The 25,724-nt window shown below is 38.8% G+C and overlaps 1 long non-coding RNA gene and 1 pseudogene across 1 annotated transcript in view; one reads left to right on the plus strand and one right to left on the minus strand.

Annotated features, from left to right (window-relative positions):
• Positions 1–25,724, minus strand: part of LOC129422414 (NACHT, LRR and PYD domains-containing protein 3-like) — a 100,399-nt pseudogene that overhangs the window by 74,427 nt on the left and 248 nt on the right.
• Positions 1–25,724, plus strand: part of LOC141350026 (uncharacterized) — a 413,142-nt gene that overhangs the window by 26,003 nt on the left and 361,415 nt on the right. The window lies entirely within an intron of this gene.

Raw genomic sequence — 25,724 nt, forward strand, 5'->3', positions numbered from 1 at the left:
TGGTGCGATTTTTGTTGGGTCAGACCTATTAGCTAGCGATGGAGGGGGGACTGAGGGAGCTACGTGGAGCTAGAAAAGATGCACTGAACAAGCCACTTTAAAAATTTTATGTTTTCATGAATACAAAGGTTGAGTGACCCTCCCCATAGACTAAAAAAATTTGGATGACCCTCCCTTCAACAACAAAAAAAGACATGAGCCTCCCCTTTTTTCCTCCGGTGGCCCCTTCCATAAATACCGAACGGTCCCTAAATGACTCAATGTAAATGATCAGATAATAACAAATCCTGATTCATGACAACATAACTAAAGTTCATTTCATGAAGTTTCTAACAGTGTCTGTGATTTTCAAGTAATCCTGAAGATCTTGATCAGCTTTAGGTTCAGTTGTGTTTTATTATTGTTAAGAGCTGAACTCTACAGGACGAAGCCAAACACAAACAGAAATATTTACTCCTGGACAACTTAATAAAATAATCTGATGATGCCTTAAATATGTCACATCCTTAAAACTACTTGGATTGTGTTTCTGTCTGAATTACTTTTAAAATGATTTAACTGTTCTTATAAAACCGGAGGATGTGGTTTGAATTGGGTTTTATCAAAATGTTTAAAACAATAAAATTATTAATAACAATGTTATATCAAATTTCATGTTTGTTTGGTCTGAACTTTGTGACTTGGCGTAAAGCTGATAGGAAGGTTTGCAATTGTAAAAAATAGCTAATAAAATATTTCAAATCAATGTTTTGGGTCTCCTGATCAGTCTTTTAGGGTTATTCTGTTATAACAAGACTGGCTGTACATTATCCAACAACTGCTTAAACTGATAACACAACAAACATCCTGGTACTGCAGTTTAATATTTACAAATAAACTAAACTGTATTAAAAATGTCTAATTAATAAGATATGAGATTATTTTTAAAATGTTCATCTTGTCTAAACTTCATGTCTTACTATAAAGGTGATGGGAAGGTTTTCTACAAGTTTTTTTTAACATGTATGTATAACAAATGAACTTATAAAATATTTCAAATCAATATAAATCAAAAAGTTATTTACTCATAGTAAGCAGCTGAAGCGGGATAATGTACATCCAGTCAAAACAAAATAAACCTCTGAGAGACACAAGTTCTGATCATCCTGTCAGTGTCTATTAGGTGATAATAACTGGCTGTACATTTCCTTTAACTAATATGGATTAAATTACAGAAACTGGTCCTAGACTTGATTTTAAAGCAGAAATTGCACATAGCACTCAATGTACTGAAAACATAAAATAATGTGATGAGTAATTTGTGTTTGATAGAATAGAATAGACCTTTATTGTCATTGTCACAAGTACAACGAAATTTAAGTGTCCTCTAGTCAGTGCAACATTCAATGACAACATATACAACATTTACAATATAGTATAATAAAGTGTGATGTGCAAGACATTTGTGTCTTAAAGTGGCTATTCCTCACTGTAGCAGCATTTGAGAAGTTTATTAAATCGTCGCTGCACGATGAAACTCACGTATGTCCAAACCGATCACTTTTCAGGAAATGAAAGCGTCAGCGTAAGTTCTACCAGGAAGACTCTAATACCACGTCATTCATTCATAAAATCGGCTTACCAATCACAGCTCAATGCCGACTATTTAAACGCTGAACTAACACTCTCTCCTGCTGCCCGTAGGTGTCGTAGCTGAAGTTCGTTTGCTCGATGCTTAGTACAAACCAAACGTTTTCAAAGCGATTGTTACTCGTACCAAGCAGAATCGGATGTCAAAACGCTCGCCCTTCCTCTGCTTATTTGTGAATTCGGTATGTTTACTCGGCCCGCAATGTTTTCGTGCCAATTTAACCTTTTCCCAGGATCTCTCATCCACGATATGCTACTCGTCTCATTTGCCGCTCGTTCTCACAGACTGCAACACAAGGTTACGGTAGGCGTGTTTGACCAGTCCCTTCGAACGCAACTCATATTTGCCAAAGACCCTTATTTAGGGAAGCTCGCAAACTTGGCACAAAAACGCAAGGAATGAGGCGTTTCATTTCAATGAACAGATTAAAATGCAATGCAGTCCTGTTAAGCGTAAACTGTAATCGACCATAGCAACTCACTGGACGCTTGCAAAGGTGTCACTGATGATTGCTGAGAAGTTCGGCCGCAACAGGTGTCACTGATCATATTGATTGCCTGAGTTACGGTTCATGGTAAACACCGAAGGGTGATGTCTTCCTAACTAAAATATCTTTGTCTTCTCATCTAAACGAGTCACCACACGAAGGCTCTGTAAAGCAAAGATATATATTTTTTTACGGCATTATTCCTCCTGAAAGGCGATCGCGTCTCAACAGCACGGCATTAACGCGTGAGTAAGTTTAAGTCAAAAAGACCCGAACGCAACTGTCTTAACTATCTGTGCGTGTTTGTTGTAAACAAATGGTGAAAAAATGTGTAAACGACAAAATGGTGTAAAATCATATGTGTCTGCCTAAGAAACAAGGTAAGGTCACTGCTTTACATAATTTTCCTGAATATGTCTATCCTATACAACCTTCCCGATATGTGCCTACCTGTTCCTACCAATTTAAGGGACATATTAAATGTTACCTACTGTATTTGTCAGTTATTGCAGTCTTTGACCAAAATATACGAGATGTCTTATTTTAGTTGTTAATGTCATTGTTAATGTCACTGTTAACATCACTATGCAGCCTGCTCAATACTGACGATGGGCTACATTGGCATACTAACACGGGAATAAGCACGCAGTCGTAACGCTCAACTTGCATTTCTTGCGCAAATTGCGAGTGATTGTCTGGTTATGTCGGTCAAATGTACAATTATCAATGTTTCGTCCGACGACCGTCGGAAACGCTGTCACACAGTTGAAATCAATTGATTGCATTTCATAAGAATTGTGGCATTAAATGTACTGTCATTTTAATTTGGTGTGAGGTAAGTTACATCATTAAATTATTATTTTTTTTTATCATTATATCGCAGCCCGTGAGATTGCCGACACGATAGTACTGGGAATGTGACAATTTATTTCTTCTATTTAATATAGCAATGCTGACATCGCGGGTATGCGCATCGAATAAAATCTGCTTCCGCCCGCGCGGTACTTTTACAATGCGTCTCATGCAATATTCAGTCATCGTCGCAAGGTTGTAGTATGTTTTCACTAAATACGACAATAAATACGTCAAGTCTGAACACCGGAAGCGTTTGATATTTTGAGTATTCAATTCGGAGGTGTTTTTAGTTCACAGCAACGGTTTAAAACTGAGTGTCACTTTCAACCGGTCGATGTGCTTCCACTAAACTCTGGACAATAATGAAACGTAAATGGACCACAATATATATCTTTTATCTTGGTGCTGAAACATGGTAATGGTATGGAGGAGATTTTATTTAAACAAATTGCGAAAATTTGCATATTACGTTCTTGTTTTAGACTACAGTGAACGTCATGTCAGAACGTCCACTGCAGGCATCATTCTAAAAATAATGGTTAACATGGGTCCGATGCCCATTCTGACTAAAACAGCAAATGTTTATAATTTAATTTGAAAGTACTAACAAAGTTCTACCTTCTGTTAAAATTTCATGAACATATCTGAACATAAATGAGAAAGTTATAAGCAAAAACATGTAAATAAGCAGCATTTCGGTCACACACATTCCATAGACATCCATATAACTTTCCTCTGATTTCTAATAATAAAAATATCATAACTTTCTCAATCTTCAACGGATTTTTCGTCTGCAAACCTCTTAAAACTTTGTTGCAAATCACTGATACCTTAGCGGTCTGAAAATTACCTTGTAACAGGGAATGGAACTCTCTCTCATTGATTTTAAACCCAGCGTGCATTTTAACCACCCTAGTGCGAAGTCCACGCTACATGCATTACAAGTTCAGGTGCAACGAAGTCAAAGCATTACTCGTTTATTGAAAAGTTTCTTATGAGGCAAATCATGCTATGCATATTGGTGTTGCAACTGCAGGTTATGTAAGAATGGTATGTGAAAATGTTCAGCATAATTAAGTTAAACTTTAATGGATAAACAAGTCAATCGCATGTTGTCAAAGACTTTAGGTGAAGTCTGACTCGCAGTATGGTCTAAAATATGTTCTCTAAAATTGTTTGAGGCTAACGTGTCAACACAATCACATCCCGTAAATGTTCTGGGATCGCTCCCGTAAAGAGAACCTAGTAAAATTGCCGAAAGATTTAAAGTTCTCTGTGTGAAACGATGCGTGCTCACTATACGTGCTGCTAAAGCTGAGATCATTCACCTGCATGACAGAGCAGCGCATCACGCGCTCCTCATGATCTCATTTAAAATACGAGTTACGAATAACTGGCGAACTTCAGAAGCGCTTAAAAGTCAAGCATGTGCAGGACTTTACATGTATCACATGTCTTTACGGGTTTTCGCAGTAAGCATAACTCCGAAAAATAATCGGCAGAATAAATGACCCAAAAGTCTAATGATTCCAGACAAATCCTGTGTAGTATTCATAATCTCTGCGTGAGAAGGGCAATTGATGGTGTCGGCTATCATTGATCGTGGTCTATTGACATAACCTGATCCCGCACCTTCTAGTAGTTTCAGGATTTTAATAACACTCCAGTCAAGACACTAAGCATTCAATTGCGTATTGTTCGTTCACATTTAGTTCATACAGTTTAGATTAGTTTACTTCCATATTTTCTAATCTTTCTAGTCTATAATTATTAATCTTAAAATTCAATAACCTTAATTTCTTTGTTTTATCAATTTCATGTTAATGTTATGATTCTGTTTTCCTAGGTAATTTTTTTTTCTGCCATCAATACACTTGAAATTTAAAGCCATAGCCAAAATCCCATCTTTTTCTACATAAATACTTTGAAAAGTGAATACACTTGAAATGCAACGTTTCATCAGTTTCTATAGCTTTAAGCTGCATAATGATCAAAGTACGATCCAGCAGATACTGGTGGTGGTGTAGGTTACTCAACCATGTCTCATTTCTCGCTAAACTTATCTGTGGCATAGCGCGCTTTATAGGAATGTTGTCGCTTTCCATCACAGCCTCCGACATAGCATACGCAGCCTTTCTCACTATAGGATATATTGTTGCCCCATTGCATGGCTCTCGTGACCTCCTTGCTGCGTGGCATATCATTGCCTGTATCCAGCATTCGCAGTCATACTGCTATACTGCAAATTGTTGATGTGTATCATGGCCTTCTCGCTAATCAGCATATGGTTACATTGTGTCATGGATACCACAACCGACTTATTACATTGCATATGGTGCCCCGCATCTATCCTCTGCAGCCTTTATTATGATTCAGCATATCGTTGCCCCGCATCATTGCCTTCGCGGTCTTCACGCTACATGGGAAGTCGTTGCCCCGTAACTGTCTTTGTTGCATACAGCATATCATTGCCCCGTATCTTGCCCTTTGCGGTCTTTGCACTAAATTGCAAAACGTTGCCCTGTAAGTGTTCTCCACGGCCTTCTCGCCTATCGGGGCTATCGATTGATGTGGCTTTACATATCGCTTATCGTGGTTTTACACATCACCTATCGGGGCTATCGATCGACGTGGCTTTACACATCGCCTATCGGGGCTATCAATCGACGTGGCCTATTGTGGCTTTACACATTGCCTATCGAGGCTGTCGATCAAGTGGCCTATCGTGGCTTTACGTATCGCCATCGGGGCTATCGATCGACGTGGCTTTACATATCGCCTATCGTGGTTTTACACATCACCTAACGGGGCTATCGATCGACGTGGCTTTACACATCGCTTATCGGGCTATCAATCTACGTGGCCTATTGTGGCTTTACACATTGCCTATCGGGGCTGTCGATCAAGTGGCCTATCGTGGCTTTTACGTATCGCCTATTGGGGCTATCGATCGACGTGGCTTTACATATCGCCTATCGAGGCTATCGATCGACGTGGCCAATCGTGGCTTTACACATCGCCTATCGGGGCTATCGATCAACGTGGCTTTAAATATCGCCTATCGTGGTTTTACACATCACCTATCGGGGCTATTAATCAACGTGGCCTATTGTGGCTTTACACATTGCCTATCGGGGCTATCAATCAACGTGGCCTATCGTGGCTTTACACATTGCCTATTGAGGCTGTCGATCAAGTGGCCTATCGTGGCTTTACGTATCGCCATCGGGGCTATCGATCGACGTGGCTTTACATATCGCCTATCGTGGTTTTACACATCACCTAACGGGGCTATCGATCGACGTGGCTTTACACATCGCCTATCGGGGCTATCAATCGACGTGGCCTATTGTGGCTTTACACATTGCCTATCGTGGCTTTACGTATCGCCTATCGGGGCTATCGATCGACGTGGCTTTACATATCGCCTATCGAGGCTATCGATCGACGTGACCAATTGTGGCTTTACACATCGCCTATCGGGGCTATCGATCAACGTGGCTTTACATATCGCCTATCGTGGTTTTACACATCACCTATCGGGGCTATCAATCAACGTGGCCTATCGTGGCTTTACACATTGCCTATCGAGGCTATCAATCAACGTGGCCTATCGTGGCTTTACACATTGCCTATCGAGGCTGTCGATCAAGTGGCCTATCGTGGCCAATCGTGGCTTTACATATCGGCTATCGGGGCTATTGAACGATGTGGCCTACCGTGGTGTTACACATCGCCTATCGGGGCTATTGATCGACGTGGCTTTACACATCGCATATCAGGGCTATCGATTGCTGTGGCCTATCGTGGCTTTACATATCGCCTATCGGGGCTATCAATCCACGTGGCTTTACACATCGCCTACCTGGGCTATCGATCGTTTTGGCCTATCGTGGCTTTACACATTGCCTATCGGGGCTATCGATCGTTGTGGCTTTACATATCACCTATCGGGGCTACCTATCCATGTAAGCCTACCGTGGCACTTTACGACGAAGCATATTGTAATTCTTATCCTATTCCTTTTGTGTGAATCAGACATTAAAGTGAATGCCTATGCCTATCGTGGCTTTATTTTTGGGGGGGTTCCAATAAATAGCTGTTGTAGCTTAAGAAGTCTGATTCCTTCTTAACATTTTCTTTTGTTTCAGGATTGACATCTCTTTGATATCCTAGCAATCAAGCCAGTTGATCTATTTCACTTTTGGGGGTAGGCTCCGCCCCTGCCTTCAACATCAGGCAGGATCTGCCGGACTACAGCTAGACCCGGACGAAAGGCGGGCATATGCCAAAATCTTATGAGACTCAAGCATCTCTTTTATTTTGAGACTGATTCGAATTTCTGTCTTTTAATTTAACATGTAATAAATGTCATTCAAACGTTCACTTGCCTTCTGAGTCTTTATGGTAGAAATGAAAGCGTCAGCGTAAGTTCTACCAGGAAGACTCTAATACCACGTCATTCATTCATAAAATCGGCTTACCAATCACAGCTCAATGCCGACTATTTAAACGCTGAACTAACACTCTCTCCTGCTGCCCGTAGGTGTCGTAGCTGAAGTTCACCTCCATCCTCCCCACCACCACCAGGTTGTTCCCTGTTCTTTTGTCGGGGGGTAGGCTCCGCCCCTGCCTTCAACATCAGGCAGGATCTGCCAGACTACAGCTAGACCCGGACGAAAGGCGGGGCATATGCCAAAATCTTATGAGACTCAAGCATCTCTTTTATTTTGAGACTGATTTGAATTTCTGTCTTTTAATTTAACATGTAATAAATGTCATTCAAACGTTCACTTACCTTCTGAGTCTTTATGGTAGAAGTGAAAAAACCACTGTATTTCAAAAGCAGTTGAATGTAGCATTGTCATACTTGGTATGGCATCTTTACATGTAACCATATTCTTGCCAGTGTAATAGGGGTGTAACGGTATGTGTATTCGTACCGGACCATTTCGGTTCAGGGCTTTCGGCACGGTGCACACGTGCACCGAAAGGCCGAATGCAATCTTTCGTGTGCACCTGTGCGGAACATAATGCGTGCGTTTCCACACGAACATAATAAGTGGCAGAAGTCTCCGCGTTCAGCGCAAGTCTTCTGTCAAACATATAATATAATTCGGCCCGCAGAAAGATTTTTATTTACTTAGTTGTATATCCGTTTGATTATTGATGTAAACGTTTACGTGTCGTGTCTAAAAGCGCATGTTAAACGCGTGTCAACGCGCTGTTTTGTTCTTTCAAAAGTGCGGGAGAGGTTGCGCGTCTTTCTTTGCTATGAATCATGAGACGCGCTTTCTGTGACAGCGAGAATAAGGAATGCGTGATCAGATTTTTCATCTGCACCTCACGTCAATCATATCATTGTCACAATGCGATCAGCTGGTCGGGACATAGAGCTGTAACCCGGGCTTACTCAGCTGTTACTCAGCTGCGGAGGGGTTCGTTAGTTTAAGTCACAGCTTACATTGACGACACAAGCAAAGATTAGGAGAAACGTGCAAAAGATCAAAGATGGCTATGTATGCAACTCACTAATCTCAAAATGAGTGTATAATAAGTATATCATCATGTTGCTTGCTATGCAGTTACACATAGAGCAGTAATATTATTTTTATACAGAGATGGTACATAGCCAATTCAATACTTTGAGTTAAACAATCAAAAATAAATCAAAACAGAAAATTTTTGGTGGCAAAAATGTAGGCTAATAGTTTATAAATGTATTCAGGAATTGAATTTGTTAGTTTAGTGCAAGGTTTAAGTAGAAAAAGTTTAAGAGAAGGTTAAGAAAAGAGTTACCTACTGTTATAAAATAATGTAAAAAAGAACTTTGCAGTAGTATTTTTTTTTTTTTTTTCATTTTACATATATTTTACATATTATATTTTAATAAAAAGTGTTTAAAAAAAGTGTAAACAAATTGTAAAAAAAGTTTATAGTAATAAACAACCTGCAGTTTAATGTTTGCATTTTTCCCTTACTGTACCGAAAATTAACCGAACCATGGCTTCAAAAACGGGGTACGCACCGAACCGTGATTTTTGCGTACCGTTACACCCCTACAGTGTAATGAATAATGACCAAAATTGAGTTTAAATGGACATACGTGCATATTTTACAGTAACGGTGGTCGATACGCGTTCTTCCGATCATTAATTAGAATGGCCAAGTCGCGTTTCATATTGCAGATGAATACGCTCAGTTTATTAAATACGCTTAGTTTATTTAATACTGTATTAAGTATTAAGTTATTAAATGTCTCTTGCAAACTATGAAGGGACAATGAATCAATACACTGACATGGTGATGTGTCCAGACTTTTTTGTGTGGTGATCTACTTTTAAAACGATAAAGCCGACAAGATCTACCTGCTAAAAAACACAGTTAATTATTTTTATAACACTTTAAATGCATGTAGGACTATACTGCATATATCTCTACATTGAATTTAGGGCTGTCACCACTACTCAATTCTTTTTGAGGAGTTAAAAAAAATCCTTGAGTACATGTCGAGTACTCATTAAAATAGCGGAGATGCGGTTTAGTGAAACAAACTAGAAAATGACAAGTATCAGAAGCATACAAATCAGCGCTACACTGCCTCTCTCTCTCTCTCTCTCTCTCTCTGGTTTGCTCGCTCACACACACACACCCCGTGCGCGTGGATCAGCTCCTGTGTGAAAGCAAGAATGCGCATCCTGGTAAATTTTGGAAGTTAAAGGCGACTGAGCTGCTGAAATGTGATTTATGAAAACACATTTGAGAAGAAAGGCGCAGCAACTCAAAAAGACTTGCGTGTTTCACAATTACTCTAAGACCATAATGCCAATTTCGCGCGTGGAGCAGCAGTTAACTTATGTGCGATCTACCGGCATTGCCTTTGCGATCAACGTACTGGACACCCCCTGTGCTAGACAGATACTTTGTTTGCACACTCCTACCATAATTTTGTCACTCCTAGACGTATGTCTGGCATCAGGGGGGAAGCGTTTACCTCGATGAAGGAAAGTCATTGTCTCACCAGGCTATGTTTATTCAGCTATCCAGTGCTGAGCTTCAAGAGACCAGTGAGATGCTTCCAACGGGCGGGAGATACGCGGCTTGATTGACAGCTTTGACACCAAATAGATATACGTGAAAATCAGATGACACCATTTCGTCAGCCAATCCACTTCACCTCTCTAGTCAAACTCCTCCCCTCTAGAGATAAGCCCCACCACTGTAGTGTTGTCTGCAAACTTAACAATGATGTTGTTGTGACGGACAGGAGTGCAGTCATGTGTATAGAGAGAGTAGAGCAGGGGACTCAACACACAGCCCTGGGGGGAGCCAGTACTGAGGCTTAAGGCTGTGGATGTGTGATGGCCCACTCTGACTCTCTGTCTGCGATCAGTGAGGAAGCTGCTAATCCACCTGCAGGTGATATATGGAAGCCCCAGGTCCCCTAGCTTGACCTCCAGCTTGTATGGGGGAATGGTGTTGAATGCAGAGCTATAGTCTACAAAGAGCATCTGCGCATAGCTCCCCTGCTGCTCCAGATGTGATTGAGTGCTGTTGCTACTGCATGTGGTTCGGTTTGCTCTGGTGTGGGTCAAGGCTGCAGGGCAGGGCTGCTATGATGTTGTTGCGGACCAGTTTTTCAGAGCAGTTCATCACCACTGGGGTAAGAAGTGTGGTGAGAGAGCAGCCCACAATCTTTTGTGTGGTGTTTATGACCTTTTGGAGTGCTTTCCTCTGGGCCGCTGTACAGCTGGTCTTCACAATCCTTGTTCGAGAGGGCCCTAACATTCGAGAGGAATATGTTGGGAAGCGGTGGTTTAAGTGGCTGCCTCCGTAGCCTGGCTAGTGCTCCAGCCCTGCAGCCCCGCTTTTGCCTCCTCTATCTACGCCGCCTGCGTCTGCTCCCCACTGAGATAATAATCCACAGAGAGCCGGGGGTCCCTCGCTATTTTCGCTGGAATCTTATGTGAGCGGAGAAACTCGCTTGTTATGCTCTCTTTGAAACAAACTCCGATCTTAAAGAGTTTGTGTCAGCTGTAGTTGTTGTTCGCCCAACAGAATGTACATAAAACAAGAAAAAGTACGTACAAAAACAAATAAACACAGCACCGACCGGTGAGACACTGAGCTGCTGCAACTGTGTGCGCCGCCACGTACGTCATCATTGATGTATTCAATTCTTTTCTAATAATGGCTTATTTAACATATAATTATTAACATTAAGTGTTTCCTGCATCACTTTTCAGTAGATAACAAAAGTTATTATGTATTTTATTATTTTTCATTATGTTTTTAATCCATCAAATAAATGAAGTCATTGAATCAGTTAAAGCTTTTACTGAAGAAATTATTCAAGTAGTTAAGAAATATTAATCTTAAATCAGTATTATCACTAGCAGAATTATTGTCCTCATAAACACTTGAACAATCATTTTTAATAATAACACTTACTGTAGTGTCTCCAGTTTACAGCGTGAGTCCTTCAGTACATCCGAGAGCAGCTTCACTCCTGAATTTCCTGCTTTATTCTAGTTCAGTTCGTGAAGTCTCAGATGTGAGGGGTTTGATCTCAGAGCTGAAGCCAAAGCAACACAACCTTTATCTGTAATACTGCAGTTATTCAGCCTACAGAGAGTGAAGAACATGAATGATCTTTCAGATTTCTGTCTAAACTTCAGGCTGAGTGTTTGTGGGATCTGAGGAAAAAAATATATATAAATATCTCCCGTTGTGTTAGGGTTGCCAACTTTGGTGATTTGTCTGGAGTGAGATTTTTCCCCAAACTTGCGCATGCAGCGGCCTACTGGAAATTTTGGCCGGTGACCACTGTTGCCGCCACCACAAGCCTATTACCATCTAAACCTACACCAACTACATTAATTTCCAAATGTTTGATGTTTTTGTTTGGATAAGTTTCTTTTTGTTTCTGACATGTTTCTTTTTGTTTTGATAAGTTTATTTAGTTCACTGTTACTTTGACTATTTGATTTATTATGTGATTGTTATGATCAGGGCATTGCTGAAAGAGAGCTTAAAGTTCATCAAGCTCCCCTAAATAAGGATGATGATTAACTAAGATCATAATCTATGAGGTTAATTCTAGGAGCATACATGGCCTTGCATTTATTCTACTTTATCGTCAATTCATGATCTGATTCAATAGGTTAAATTAGTAAAACTGTTTTTTGTTTGCATAAAACACGGTGAATGAAACAATGCATGGTGCTTATATATTTAGGAAATTACTATAAATTGTGCCCATAGAATGGTCCATTACCCTTCTGTCTGTAATAAGAATTTTGCTTTGGCTAATTTTCCTGTTGGAAAAAATTGTGGGAAAGTTTATTGAAACCTTCATTTATTTACTGTATATAGGTGCTCACAAAAAGTCTTTACAAGTGCCTTGTAAACTGGAACAAATAAACTGAATGAGAGAACGTGTCAGAATTTCGACATACTGACAAAGTCCCTCTTCCACCACCCTTGCCTCTATCTAAAAGGCAGTAATAAATCATAATCACATGGCATCCTTCTTTCCAATTGCACAATTATTCACAATACAGTAGCCAATTATACACACACAACTCTGCAGAATAGCCGCTACACAAATGCTGAAGCCTATCCTCACACCTACCTAACCAGCTTACCTGCTGTAAGATATAATGCAAGGCTGAATTTTAAACTTCTCACATTTGGATTTACTGTCTGTTAATGAAGAAGTAATTTTAGTAAAAGTTGTTCAGGAAATCAAAATTCCATAATAAACCTTAAACTTACTTCAACAGAATAGCTCAACACTACGGATTTTTGGCAAAAAAAAATAATTTATTTAAAAGTAAATATGGGTTAATACTTTTTCACCAAGTTACAGAAGTTACAGTCAAGACCAGTGAGTGATTTTCTCGGGTTTTCAAGTTCAAGGCTGTGAATCTAATCATTATACAGCTGTATAATAGTCAGCATTTGATTACTTAAATCTTTTTTGCACTTCTACTTCCTGAGGAATCGCACAGCTGTCCTCCTTTGAGATGCACCTCTGTCTGTGATTTGATTCGTCATCTGGGAATTATTTTGACTTTATCTTACTTAATGGGGTGCAGTGCAGACCTGTTGGCTCCCAACATCACACTACTGCTAGATCGATTCAAAAGCATACAGAGTCTTTTACTGTTGAATTGGTCTCGCAGTGCTAAGACGTCACATGCCGATTGGTCTGCGCGGCACCGCAAGAAGCTAAACAAGCGCTGAACGTTGGGTTAAATAAGACAAATGTCAGACAATAACCAAGGTCCAGGGACCTCAATGGTGGGTACAGCCATGCACATGAGTGAAAAAAATACAGCAGAGAAGAATGTCTATTTAAGCGAGAGATTTCTTTTTTTAGCGTGAGAGCGTGAGATTGAGGCTGAATGCATGACTGTCACAGCAGATGCGTGAGAGTTGGCAACCCTGCGTTGTGTATTTTACTATTATGTACTATTATCCTAAAACTTGGCAGGGCTCCCCTAAATGTCCTAAATTAAATAATAAATAGATAAATAATAAAATGTTATTCAACGAGGACACAAAACATTTGTCTACTATGATACTTTGACAAATGTTTTGTGTATTTGTCTGTTGTAGCCAAAGAGACACCAATAAATTAACTTATTTAAGCTCTGTGCACATGCTTTATTGAACATAATGTGTGTTGTGTTTTCAAGTTCAAGGCAGCAGTCCAGTCCAACACAGTCAATCTAATCATCATACAGTATAAAGATCAATTAAAAATAAAAAGCGGTAGGGTTACTCACGTGGTAAAGCCAGTCCTCATGTACAGTGGGCTTTAACCCAGAGTGAGCATCGCTGATTAAGGGAGGAGATAACTTCGACGATCCATAGATGGCCTGTGCTAATAGGCATGCTTAATGAGTGATCTGCGAAGCTTACGAACAGCTGATCTGCCTTGATATATGTCAGAACGGTTCGTGTAAACTCACAGAGCTCTGACGGGGCAGAGTGTTTTTTTTTGTGGTGGTTGTTTTCTGTCCTCCAAAGGGAGGACGAGAGAAAAAAACACTTTTATTTTAAGCAGCGCCTGCTGCACAGCGCCTTCAGGACCTTGGACAGGGCCCCAGATGGGACAGAGCGTTGCGGTTCGGGCACCGTCCGCGGGCGCATCTGAGAAATGACAGACAGGCACCTATACTGTACAACAATACTCGCACAGAACCTGACATTTCGATAGAAGGTGAACCAGGCCCGGGGTGGGTAATCTAAACTGAAAAGGGCTGTTGCTGCTACTTTGTTAACTTTACTGAAAAAAATCACTGCAAAAATGATTGACAAAATACAGCAACTTAATTATTTTTAATGTTTAATGTTAACTTATTTCTACTCAGTTTTATTTATTAATGTACCAGATGCAGTTACTCAGATTTACTGCATTTTTTAGTGTGTATCCTCCATCTGTTTGCATCTGTAGATTTCTTCTAAATAGGCTTTATGCCCAGCTGTCTACTTCCTGAACTTCAGTCAGCTCCTTGTTTCAGGTCTGCCATTATTGGACAAACTGATTAATCCAGGTGTTATTGTTGTTGTGACTACTGAGGTCAGGCACACATGGATTAATCAGTTTGTCCAATAATGGCAGACAGGAAACAATGAACTGGCTGAAGTTCAGGAAGTAGTGCAGCTGGGCATAAAGCCTATTCACCAATTTAGATTTCTGAATTTCAAGGGGAATGACTCTTGAACTAAGTCGAGATGTACGCCCCAACATTAAATTACACATTAAATTAATTACAAATTTGTTAAAATGCTTAAAACAAAGTTGTGACTGCTAAATGCCAATACATGCAATATGCTAGTGTTTAGCTGAAGTTCTATTAGTAAACAATTAGTTATTACTTAAATCTGTATTTTCGTCTGATAAGAGCTCAAAATATAAGGTCTGTTTACTAATGTGAGCTTCTGGCATGAACCTCACCCCCCAGTCACATTAGCTACAAGAGACAGAGACAGAGCGACAGGCTACCATTCATTTTCAATGGGAGTGGCCGCTTGCCAGCGAAGAGGTGGGGCCAAAATAGACAAGCAGGCTATTTTATGCAAATGCTGAGCGATGCAACAAAGAGACTGCCAATCGGAGTGAAGGAGCAGATTGTGACGTAGGTCTGTGGTCGAGTCGGAGAAAATAATTCAAGATGGCGGCAAATGCGTATTTCTGTATATATCTGATAAGTTTGGCATTTTATCTCGTATATTTTGTTACTTTTATCGAGAAAGAAATACTTTTAAATCCAAAAACACTGTTCTTGTAACTTAACAATACCTCTGAAGTGACTTTTGATACCGCTTTTAGATACTAGCCAAGAAACGCCCATCAAGCGAGTGCGTGTCGTTAGGTGTCGTTCACTTTTGTAGCTAATGTGACTGTAGGGTCAGAACAGAGCTCAACATTATTATTCATGACCCTTTCAAATAGGGCAAAAATAGAAAATTTAAATCAAATGACAAATTCTGCGTTGTAAATTGACATGTAAAATTCGTTTCTGGATAATTTTTGCACTTAATAAAGCCACATACCTTCTATGTAATTGTTAAAGAACAATTTAACATTATGGCAACACTTCCTTTGGTACCTTTAAAGGAACACGCCCATATCTTAACCTAGTAATGATTAACATTAGCAACTTAATTATTTGACCAATACCGTTGTCTACCCATTCACAAGCAAAATATAAAAGTAAATCCAAATATTAGCCTTTTGTGTATCACCCAATCATGGCGATTCATAGACTATATTATGCAGTTTAATATTGATAACAAAACTCAAGCTTGATCTCTGTATGCAGTAAAATTACTTTTTATTATTATTTTATTTTCATTACTAATTATTTTTGTAGTGAAAAAGTATATTATTATTTATATTAGGGATGCACCGAATCCAGATTTTTTAGGTTCGGCCGAATCCCGAATCCACCGTTTAAGATTCGGCCGAATCCGAAACCGAATACCGAATCCTACTCGCATCCTTATTCCAACACAGTAAAACACATTAATGAAGTAAAAAACGTCCACAGCAGTGTATTTTTCATTTTATATAATTTTAACTGTACATTATGCCAGGATGACAAGTTGGAAAAACTATTTTGACAATTACCATAAGCCTATGCATAATGAAAGCGATGCGTTGCGACACGCTCGTTTTTCCAATAAGCAAGCAGCTCCGCGCTGAAAACTATATTTAACTTTGAGTGAGAAGCTCCGCTCGTCAATGTCCGTCCAATTACAGTGGAGGAGGGGCGGGACATTACCACAGCAACCAACCGGCTCACAGCTGAAGCATCACAGCTACCAAGCGCTCGGCTGAAAAACAGCTGGCATTTGGGGTCCTCAAGGCGTTTTCAGGGGTGTTTAAAAGTTTTGGTGTGTCCAGCTGACCGAAAGAAAAAGCTCATCTCCACGTCAGCACCCGATGTGTGTAATCAACGGCTGCGTGACGTCGACCAGCATAGCGCAAGCCTAGGGTTCAGTTCGGTGGAAAAAAAATCTAGGATTCGGCCGAACCCGAACCCCGCCAAAAAGCCCAGTATTCGGCCGAATCCGAAACCGAATCCTGGATTCGGTGCATCCCTAATTTATATAATATTACACTTGTCTGTCTGAAATGCTTTTTACTTCTAATAGTACATGATTTTAATAAACTGTTTTGGGTAGGATTGTATTAGCGGTTTAAAATATTTTTTAACTCTTTCACCGCCAGCATTTTTTTAAAATGTTGCCAGCCAGCGCCAACGTTTTTCATGATTTTCACAAAAGTTTAATGCCTTACAGAAAATGTTCTTCTTCAAATATATAAACATACAATATACCAAATGAAAGAACAGACCCTCTGCTTTCAAAAAAAAAAAAAAAACGTTTCATCCTACCTTCAGGAGTTATTTTGTAATCAGCTTTTGAATATGGGTAGGTTTCTGCAAAAACACCACATTTTGAGCAAAAAGCAGAGATAATTCCATTTTTGTGATGGACGTTTCATAGAGATCCCATTCAGAGTGATCTTTAAACAGACACGGACATGCAGCAGCTTGCAATAGGGCAATACTTCTGGTTTTAAAAAGTTGCGGAAGGGCGCCACCTAGTGGATAATAGCGATATTGCGGAAAGACGGAAATACTCGTCATTGGCGGGGAAGCGTTTTCTCTTGATTGACGAGATATCTCGTCAATGGCGGGGAAAGAGTTAACTGCTATATTGTTAGCCTCTTATGGAACGGCTGAAATTCCACAAGGGGGCATATTTGTTTCTCAGACATTGCACAATAAAGTGACATCCGAATATATTCATTATAAATCATGAATGAAAAGTGAGATTCGAATGAATGTCCGTTAGTGAACTAATTGTTTACAGTATTTATATCGTAATTCGGTCAGAAACGTCAAGATTGTGAGGCAAACAAATCGTTTTGGATTAAAAGGCTTGGATATTCCATTTCCTTGGTCTTTTGGGGATTTATGAACAATTAGTTTTGGACAATTTTACCGAAGCGGATAGGTAAGATTTTGAAGGTAAGTAAATATCCTAAATCGGCGCCGCCCGGTTCAGGTAACTAACAACTAGATTACAGTTTTATGACTATGGCTATAAATCATATTATGCTTTGTGTGTGTTGCGCGTAATGGAATCCCAAAAGTCTAAGCTTTCAAACAATGTGCCGCATGACCGTATATTTTGAAGATTTAATGCTTTAAAGTTACAAGGACATTTATGCAGCCTCACGTGCAAGGGAGGGGGTGTGCCGTGATCCTTATCAGGTTAACATTGTTACTAATATTTTCTTACATATTTCTGTCCATTACGTTGCAGAATATAAAAAGAATACATTACATATTTTACATTTTTTGTATAAAAAGGGTTTAGGGTAGAGTTAGGGTGGTAACATTATCAATAAAATGATTAAAGAGAAATTATATAGCAATCTTTATGGTAGTGTTGTAGTCAAGACCACCTAAACCGAGACCAAGTCATCACCAAGACCAAAACAGGCCGAGACTGAGACAAGACGAAGACTTGAAAGGGTCGAGACCAAGTCAAGACCAAGACAGGCCGAGACCAAGTCAAGGCCGAGACCACTGCAAGTCACTGCATTGAAACACTTATGATAAAAGGTGGAATATGCATATGATTAGGCACTTCTTGTCTGTGTGTGTGTGTGTGTGTGTGTGTGCGTGAGTGTGTGTGTGTGTGTGTGTGTGTGTGTGTGTGTGCGCGCGCGAGCGTGAGTGTGTGTGTGTGTGTGTGTGTGTGCCATCAGAGAAGTTGATAAAATAATCAAAGGCATTGCAGATATGTGGGTATTTATCTTTGTCTATAAGCAAATAAAAGTGAACAAACACTAAGAGCTGAAATCAACTTAACCATTAATCTGAACTGTCTTTCCATGGATTGCCATCCACTTAAAGGAACACGCCCACATTTTGGGAATTTAGCTTATTCACCGTATCCCCCAGAGTTAGATAAGTCCATACATACCTCTCTCATCTCCGTGCGTGCTGTAACTCTGTCTGACGCAGCCCCCGCTAGCTTAGCTTAGCACAAAGACTGGAAGTGGGTGGCTATAGCTAGCATACTGCTCCCAATAAGTGACAAAATAACGCGATCATTTTCCTATTTATGTGTTGTGATTTGTATAGTCAAACCGTGTACAAATAACAAGGTGATATGAGACACAGCGATCTTTTAACAGTATACATACTGAGAACTATATTCTCTGAAGACGAAGCACTGCCGCATGGGCGGAGTGATCTGCTCGCAGCACACGAGAAGCCCCTGGTGAGGAGCAGAGAGTTCGGTCAGAATTGTGCAAATCACTCCGCCCATGCGGCAGTGCTTCGTCTTCAGAGAATATAGTTCTCAGTATGTATACTGTTAAAAGATCGCTGTGTCTCATATCACCTTGTTATTTGTACACGGTTTGACTATACAAATCACAACACATAAATAGGAAAATGATCGCGTTATTTTGTCACTTATTGGGAGCAGTATGCTAGCTATAGCCACCCACTTCCAGTCTTTGTGCTAAGCTAAGCTAGCGGGGGCTGCGTCAGACAGAGTTACAGCACGCACGGAGATGAGAGAGGTATGTATGGACTTATCTAACTCTGGGGGATACGGTGAATAAGCTAAATTCCCAAAATGTGGGCGTGTTCCTTTAACACAATGCAGGTGTTTTTAGTAATAAAATTAGAAAAATTGTCATTGGGAGAAACTTAAACAATGCTTAAACAATGCCAAAATCATATGCCGAACCTGAATAAACTGCATAAAATTAATGATAAAAAAATTAATTTGTGATGTGCCATCAGTTGTGGTCTTGACCGGTCTCGAAATAAAATTCTGAGTCCTCTTTGTCCGAGACCGAGTAAAATGCGGTTGATTCCAAGAAGACCAAGACCTTTAAAAAGTGGTCTTGAGACCGGTCTCGAGAACAACAACAGTACTTTATGGTCTGAAAGATTTATAAATGTGTTACGTTTTTGTAGGTGTAAAAAACATAATAATGCTACAAGTAAATGTTGCAAATATGTCTACATTGTACGCTTCAGCATCTATTTAAACGTACAAAAAGTATGTTTTGTGTTTTTAAAAGTTACATAATGAGCATGGGAATGCACGTGTGTGTTGAGAGAGACCTTCAAAATCTGAAATCCTGGGAGTCTCCAGGAATTGTGTTGAAAAATACTGTCCTATTTAATAAATGACAATAAAACACACAGTAAAACACTCACTTAGCTTTTCTGGATGCTTTGACCACTGGCAGGAGTCTCAGTAGACATTCTTCTGATGGATCATATTTACTCAGTATAAACTCATCCAGCTCCTTTTCTGAGTTCAGTAACACAAACACAAGAGCCGACCACTGAGCAGGAGACAGTTTGACTCCAGAGAGACGACTCGCACCGGTTCTGTTCACGAATGTTTGGACTTCCTGCACTAGAGATTGATCATTCAGTTCATTCAGACAGTAAAACAGATTGATGGATTTCTCTGGAGATTGATTATCTCTGATCTTCTCTTTAATGTAAGCAACTGTTTTCTGATGGATGTGAGAGCTGCTTACTGTCTTTCTCATGAGGTCTTGTAAGAGAGTTTGATTAGACTTCAGTGTGAGACCCAGAAGAAATCGAAGGAAAAGATCCCAGTGTCCGTTCTCACTCTGTAAGGCCTTGTCCACTTCTTGCTTCAGTGAATCAGTCATAGTTGAACTGAACATATTGCAGAGTCCTGTGTTTTGTTTAGAAAACGAAATCATCTTAAATAAAGCAGCTAGAAACTCCTGAATGCTCAGATGTATAAAGCTGAACACTTTCCCCAGATGAAGTCCAGGCTCCTCTCTGAAGATCTGAGTACAAACTCCTGAATACACGGACACTTCTTTCACATCAATTCCACAATCTCTCAGATCCTCCTCATAGAAGATCAGATTCCCTTTCTCCAGCTGCTCATAAGCCAACTTTCCTAATGAGAAAATGCTCTTTCTAGCCTGATCAGGATCTATTTCATATTTCCCATCATACTTTTGACTCTTTAGTTTGGTCTGAAAGATCAGGAAGTGTGTGAACATTTGTGTAAGAGTCTTGGGGATCTCTTCAGTCTCTGCTTCACTCAACATTCTCTCTAGAACAGTGGCTGTAATCCAACAGAAGACTGGGATGTGACACATGATGTACAAACTTCTTGATGATCGGATGTGTGTGATGATTTTATCATACAGACTCTGATCATTTATCCTCTTCCTGAAATATTCTTCCTTCTGAGGATCATTGAATCCTCGTACCTCTGTGATTTGATCGACACATTCAGGAGGAATCTGATTGGCTGCTGCTGGTCGAGAGGTTATCCAGATCAGAGCAGAAGGAAGCAGATTTCCTTTGATGAGGTTTGTCAGCAGCACATCAACTGAAGCCGATTCTGTTACATCAGATAAACTCGGATTGTTGTGGAAATTTAGATGTAGTCGACTTTCATCCAGCCCATCAAATATAAACATGACTTTATAGTCATCATAATCTGTTAATGTAAGTTTTTTCGTTTCTATGTAAAAGTGATTAACAAGATCCATAAGACTCAGATTCTTCTCGATCAAATTCAGCTCTCTGAAAGGAAGTGGAAATATGAAGTGAACGTCCTGATTTTCTTTTCCTTCAGTCCAGTCCAGAATGAACTTCTGTACAGAGACGGTTTTTCCAATTCCAGCGACTCCTTTAGTCAGCACACTTCTGATGTGTTTGTGTTGTCCAGGTAAAGCTTTAAAGATGTCATTACATTTGATTTGTCTCTCTTGTGTCTCTGATCTTCTGGACGATGTCTCAATCTGTCTCACCTCATGTTCATTATTGATCTCTCCACTCCCTCCCTCTGTGATGTAAAGCTCTGTGTAGATCTCATTTAAATCTGTTGAGTCACCGTGTCTGAAGATCCCTTCATTAACTCTCAGATATTTCTCCTTTAGTCTGGATTTGTGTTTTTGTTGATACACAGGCATCAGTTCTGAGAAACAAGAGAAAATTATCTGTTATATAAATAATGATGGAATAAACACAACATAGTTTACTCATAGCTGTATTTGAACACTGTCATCATTTACTCAACACATCAGTTTGTGAAACACAAATTATAAAAAATATCATAAAAGCAGTCTACAGAACTTGTGTGCTATATTTTAAGTCTGCTTGATACTATGCTGAGGCAACAAGTGTGAGAATGACTGAATTGTTATTTTAAGGTAATCTGTACCTTTAATACATTTAATCATTTATGCATCAGATGTACGTGTATGTGATAAGGAATATTTTACAAATATATTTTTATGTTTGATGGTTAGATTATCCCATCATGAAGGCACCTGACTAAAACACAAATGATCTTTCATTAAAATAATAAACATTTCTCTGAACTTAAATAACTGTAATGATGTAACAATTGAGAGCTCTTACTGGTCTGTAATGTGTTTGCAAGGTTTTTCTGGTTCATCTTCCTCAGGATGTGCAGTGTGATCTTCAGAAACGCCTCTCTGACTCTTACATGACTTTTATCATCCTCCTCCTCTCTCTCAGTGCATTCTGGGTAATCTGGACTCAACAGTCTCTTAAAACTGTTCAACTCATTCTTCATTACAGAGATGATTTTCTGCTCAACTTCCTTAATCACCATAAACAAAGAAAACACAATTTTGAAAACAAGCAATGAAATGCAACTACTCATATAAACATGCACAATTAAACAAACACAGACAGCAGAATAAATAACTGCATGATATCTGCACGACTTACTGCAACATTAATACATTTCAATGTTTCAATGACATTTTGTGTACTTTTTTTAAAATAAATAGTTGTTTTTATTGCATACAATTGATGTTTCAAAATTTGTATCCTGAATCAAAATCACTTAAGAAGAGCTGTAGGCATGTGGCAAAATAAGTGTGATTGTAACACACATGATATACAACTGTAGCAAATTGTTTAAAATATAATATAAAGAGATTGAGAATCAGAAGGATGTTATGTTGGGCACACAAACAAACACACACACACACACTTGCAACCCGCACACGCGCGCACACACACACACACACACGCGCACACACACACACACGCGCACACACAGACTTCCTTAAAAATAGAGTCCAGGTTCTCCTTTATAATCTGTGATTCAGTTTGATCTCTTTTTTTACTGTAGTTAAAACATCACAATTTCTTGTAAATATATATTCACGTACTTTATATAATGAATAACAGTGAATAGAAAGAGATAAAGTGTAGTTTACAGTATGAGAAATATACAACACCTCAGATCAGCAGAAGAGTCTCTCAAACTGAAATTTATTGGAAGAGGCATTGACGCATCACTCTTCATGGACACACAGCTGGGTTCAGCCGATTCTTTCTGACACAAACTAAAACACAACAAACATTAAAACACTGATTTAAATTTTAAAGCATTCAAGCATTAATGAGAATCTCCTCCTGTGTGACTTCTGCAATGTTAACTAAATAACTCCAAACAACTACACTGAGCACAACTCTGTTGTCCCTGATTTCATTTTTTTATAAAAAATAAACTTGAATCCCTTAAGCTAAAATGTTTGTATTAAACTCCTGACTTTTGAAAAAAAACCTTGTAGGTCTTACTGTCATACATAACTGTAATTCACTCATGAATTTCCAAAAGATCAGGTTGAATTTGATATGTATTTTACAACTGCATGTGGCTAATTCATATACATTTGAATGAAGTGAATTGTACAAAAACGCATAATTATTAGGAAAAAAATCGCAATGATACCCCACCCCTAACCCTGCACCTAAACCCAACACCACAGTGACAAAAACAATTTGATCATTGAATGTATGAATGTGTTTTTCATTATGTATGTTACTTTAAGGGGCGGTTTCCCAGACAGGGATTAGACTAGTCCTAGACTTAAACACTTTTAAGAGCTCTCCAAACTGAAAACAACTTGCACTGACATATCTTAAAATACATCAGTGGCCTTTGTGTTACCTCAAAATGCACACAGGTAATGTTTTTAGTAAGGCATGTTTGTTCAAACTAGTTATATTTCCTAATTAAACTAAGGTCTAGTCTTGGATTAAGCTAATCCTGGTCCGGGAAACCGCCCCTATATGTTTTATGTTTATTGTTTAACGTAATGCTGGAACCTGTACCAAAGAAAAGATCTGTACTGTAAAACAAATTCCACCAGCCTGGCTGTGTGGTCATTAAAAAAAATTGAATTGAATCAAATTCATATAAATTAACTACTTAATAAAACAGGTAGCAACTTTAACACAATAGTGTTGTAATATCTCACCTGAGCTCAGCAGAAGAGTTTACCTCGTGTTGAGGATTCATTGTTTGTCTTCTCATCAGAGACACATTGCTGTGTTCAGGTAAAACTGACTGACTAAAATAAAAAAAATGATAAAACAGTATTGTTTCTTAACATTAATTACATTAAATTTTAAAACATGTGAAGTTTTTTCACCTCTGGTTTGTTTTTGTGTCTGTGTGTTCTTCAGAGAGATTCATTGTGAAGTTCATGCTATCATCTAAAAGCAGATGCAGATACTGAAGCACACAGTGAGTTTTGTATCATCTCAGAAATCTCTCTCTGTCTCAACAGTTAATACACAGTAATGACCTGCACAAATAAACAGAAAACTTCATCACATCAGTAAATCCACAGAATCAAATCATTCACAGATAGCAGCAGTAATTCACACAAACACTGTGTTAAATAAAAGTGAAAGTAAAATCAGTCTGTGTTTTATCTCCTGATGTACTTTAAACTCCTTCAGACCTGAAACTCATTACTGCTGTCTTAAATTTGGTCTCAATTGTATACTTGTAATTGTTAATGTATTGTCTTCTCTGTATGTCTTGTTTAGTTTGATTAGGAAGAGAAGCAGAATACAGAGAGTTTGAGGGAGGAAAGATAAACAAACTAGTCAGGGCCGGGTTTTCCAAAAGCATCGTAACTTAAGTAGCACTTGAAAATCATCGTAGATCTACGAGTGCTCTGGAGTGATCATTAATTCATAAGTGCATTGTAAGACAACAAAGTTACAAGGTCACCTGCAGGACAACCAGCAAATTGCACTCCTGCAATGACTATAATGTAATGTTTTAAATTTATATTTATTTATTGGGTTCTTCTTTGTTTATTTGTTTAAATTACTTTAAAGGCGGAGTCCACGATGTTTGAAAGCCAATGTTGATATTTGAAATCACCTAAACAAACACGCTCCAACCCCAATAGAATCTGAACCTTCTTTTGATAGACCCGCCCCACACATATGCAACCCGGCAAGGATGTCGGTTAGTAGTAGACACGCTCCTTACTGCTGATTGGCTATAAGTGTGTTTTGGTAGTCGGCCCGTGTCCTTTTCCAAAGCGTTTTTCAAACATCGTGGACTCCGCCTTTAATATAATATATCTAAAATTCTAATGAGAAATCAAATTTAAATGACGAAACATAAATTAATAAAGAAGGAAAACGTATTTGGTACAATTTTGGTAAAAGTTGGTACTAACAAATTGATAAATGGTTCCTACTAATTGCTGCTATTATTCATCTACATGTTACACAGTTAGTTTTAGTCATTTTTATTGCAAAAAAACATGAAAACATTTAATTTCCTGTGTTAAAATGAAAACCTAAAATATTTTAATATGTTATACTTCAATAAATAAAGATTTAATATACAAAACTATTTTATTCTGATTATGTTTGTAAAAAATTAGTATTATAGTTCATATTTTCTAATTTCCATAGTATGTGTTTGAATTCTTTAAGTGACATATCAACCATTTGGTAGAGGCCGATTTAAAAAAAATGATGGGATGTGTTGAAAAAAAATACATTGAGTGTGTTTACTAGCGACATAAGAAGATAAGAAATGCAAATTTTTTTCAAATGCCTTTTTTGGGTGTGGAAGTTAAAGGGTTAAGTAGCTCGTAGAAAGCGCTCTTAAGTGCTAAGTTCAATCGTTATCGGGTAACCCAGCCCAGGTCAGTTTTAGATGTCATATGAAAAAGTCTAATGAAAACCAAGTCAAGTCAAAATATTTTAAAATGCATTTCCCAGCACTTGTTGCAGTGTAGGGGTAGCAAGTTTTGTACATAATTGTAATTTACATCTCATTGATCATGTGATCAAATACACTAAAATTTAAACCTCTGATACCAAAGATTATAATGTG

This window comes from Misgurnus anguillicaudatus, chromosome 16 (genome assembly GCF_027580225.2).
Source record: "Misgurnus anguillicaudatus chromosome 16, ASM2758022v2, whole genome shotgun sequence".
NCBI lineage: Eukaryota > Metazoa > Chordata > Actinopteri > Cypriniformes > Cobitidae > Misgurnus > Misgurnus anguillicaudatus.